Source organism: Stegostoma tigrinum, unplaced genomic scaffold, assembly GCF_030684315.1.
Source record: "Stegostoma tigrinum isolate sSteTig4 unplaced genomic scaffold, sSteTig4.hap1 scaffold_94, whole genome shotgun sequence".
In the NCBI taxonomy this organism is placed as follows: Eukaryota; Metazoa; Chordata; class Chondrichthyes; order Orectolobiformes; family Stegostomatidae; genus Stegostoma; species Stegostoma tigrinum.
The window spans coordinates 1,126,342-1,129,271 of NW_026728819.1; the positions used below are offsets into that span (position 1 = coordinate 1,126,342).

At 45.9% G+C, this 2,930-nt stretch overlaps 1 non-coding gene across 1 annotated transcript; it reads right to left on the reverse strand.

Annotated features, from left to right (window-relative positions):
- Positions 1 to 328: 328 nt before the first annotated feature.
- Positions 329 to 410, reverse strand: trnas-uga (transfer RNA serine (anticodon UGA)). Its single transcript has one exon. It is a non-coding gene; the product is annotated as a tRNA-Ser (tRNA).
- Positions 411 to 2,930: the final 2,520 nt, after the last annotated feature.

A 2,930-nucleotide genomic window follows, 5' to 3' on the forward strand; every position in this document is an offset into this window, starting at 1 on the left:
GAGAGGATTCTGAAATAAATAGGGAGAGAGGGGGAGGCGGTCCCCCTCCCCATCCCCCTCTCTGATGAAGGGTCTAGATCCAAAACGTCAGCTTTTGTGCTCCTGAGATACTGCTTGGTCTGCTGTGTTCATCCAGCTTCACACTTTGTTATCTTGGATTCTACAGCATCCGCAGTTCCCATTATCACCGATCACAACTTTTATGAAGGTTTGGTTTGTTTGAACATGACCGGCAGTGAGTTGCCTTTTCCAACCATTAGCAATCTCTTGTTGGCCCTGCTTTGACTCCTGTCATAAACAGCCTTTGCGTTTGTACTCAGCTTTCACCCGTAGTCAGCAGAATTCGAACCTGCGCAGGAATAACCCAATGGATTTCAAATCCATCGCCTTAACCACTCGGCCATGACAACTGGGAGAAATGCCCTTCTGTTTCTCTTTTCAGGTCATTTTGCATGGCCAGTCACGCTGTGGATGAATTATTGCTGGGTTTGTTTGAATCTAATCACTTTGCAGATTTCGAAGTGTTTAATGTAATACATGGTGATTCGGGTTGTTTAATTCCAATAGATAAAATAAACGTTCATTTGCAAATGAAAATATGCATTGCAGGAAAAAAAACCTCAGCAGATCTGGGAGCATCTGTGGGCAGAGAATTTGAGTCAACATTTCAGAACTTCTTCAGAACTCTGTTTACTCCTTTATGTAGTGCAGTTTAGGCTTTTGATTCTGATTCCAAGCATTCCCAGCTCTTTATTGTACCTATTAAAGCAACATGGAAATAACTTTATGGTCACTCACCTAACAAGATTTCAGTTTGGTGAACATTTTCCTGACTACATTAAAACCCATAACTGTACAGTCAAAAGGGAACTGGTGGAGGGAGAACAGCACTTGTTCCTTCCTCAGTGGCCTCAAACCACCAACTTCACATTTCACAGTCGAAAGCACCAGCCAATTGAACCACAGAAAATGGCAAGCTCTTGCAGCAGCCCTTAAAGCGGGCTTGTAGTGAATTCAAACTTCTAACTGCTTCGCTTGGAATGACAATTGTCTTGTAACAGCTGTACTTTTCCAAAATAAAACCTGGGACATTCATTGAGGGGACATGGGATCAGACTGATCCTAAACTCTGCAGACCCATCCACATCACTGGGAACCAGATCTTCTATCACCGGGCCTGTCTCCCTTTGACTCTTTCAGTGCCTTGTCTATTTCTCAGTTTTCTCATTGTCCCGGAGCCGAGATTTGAATTCCTGATGTGCAGGAACGAGAATTCTTTCCATGTCTCAGCTCAGTTCATGTCCCAATAACACCCAGCCTCTTAAAGAAGTGGCAGGTGTCTGGACTGTTTGTGCTCAATCAGAAAGTTCACTCCATTCGCCTGTGGTTCCAGTTCCCAGAACGTTCTGGCATGTGGTCAGGGGAGGGAGATTTTGAAGCTTGTGAAATCCACATTGATACCCTTGGGCTGCAGAGTTCCCAAGCAAAATATGAGATGCTGTTCCTGCATCTTTCAGGTGGCGTCATTGTGGCACTGAAGGAGGCCCAGGATGGACATGTCGCCAAAACCACCCCGGCTCGTCCCCGCCTCCCTAACCATTCCTCCCACCTCAAGCCCCACCTCCATCCCCTACCCACTAACCTCATCCCGCCCCGCTGACCTGTCCATCCTCCCTGGACTGACCTATTCCCCCCTTAACGCCACACCTACATTCAACTTCACTGGCTCTCACCCTGACTCTTTGACCTGTCAGTCTTCTCTCACCCTGTCATCTCTTTTCTCCATCTTCAATCCGCTTCCTCCTCTCCCTATTTATTTCAGAATCCCCTTCCCCTCCCCCATTTGTGAAGAAGGGTCCCGACGTGAAACATCAAGCTTTCCTGTTCCTCTGATGCTGCTTGGCCCGTTGTGTTCTGTCAAGGCGAGGTATGTTCAAGGCTGAGATAGACAGACATTTAGTCATTTTGGGAGTTAAGTCAATTGTTGGGGAAAAACCTACCCGTTTCACTGATATCTTTTCAGGAAGGAAACTGCCATCCTTACCTGGTATGGCTTATGTGTGACTGAAGACCCACAGCAATGTGGTTGATTCTTTTCTGCCCTCTCTGGAAATTGGAAATTGCTGATAAATGTTGGCCTCTCCAAACATCGCCCTCATCCTTTGTATGAATAAAGGATCTGCAGTTCTTGCTATCTCCTGCTAACAGCAGATTTTCTGCAATACATCTACTGAACAACATCAGATTATCACAGAGATAATGGGCACTGCAGATGCTGGAGAATCCAAGATAACAAAGTGTGAAGCTGGATGAACACAGCAGGCCCAGCAGCATCTCAGGAGCACAAAAGCTGACGTTTCGGACCGAGACACTTCTCACAGCCCGGCTTTCTCCACATTGAAACGCAGGGCAATAATATGAATCATTTTGAAACTTGGAGAGACACACTTCACTGGTGAAGGTGCTTCTGGTGTAGGAACAGGCGCGGGGCTGTGTACAAGTCAGGTCGCAAGGATTAGCGTCATGTAAGCTGGTTGGCATTCAGGGTTTGCATTGCTCAGGCATGGGTACAATTCCCAGTCAGGAAATGATGATTTGTATCTCTTCCCGTTAACTGTAGGAATGAAGTAAGTTCCTGGTTATGCACAGAACACGCACTCTGAATCGACCAGAATCAGTCTAGTGAGAGGTTGCCTTCGCATTGAAGGATAATGGCAGCAGTTTCATGGGATTTTGACCACAACAAACTTCCCTCCAAGTTTCTCACCATTCTGAGTTTGAACTATGGTGCTGTTCCTTCAGTGTCGTTGCTTCTAAATCCTGGAACTCCCTTTCTAATAGCATCAAAGCTGCACCTATGTGCCAAGGAGTTTGAGTGTTTAAAAAAGTAACTTATCACATCTATCTGTGGAGGAATTAGGGGTGGGAAT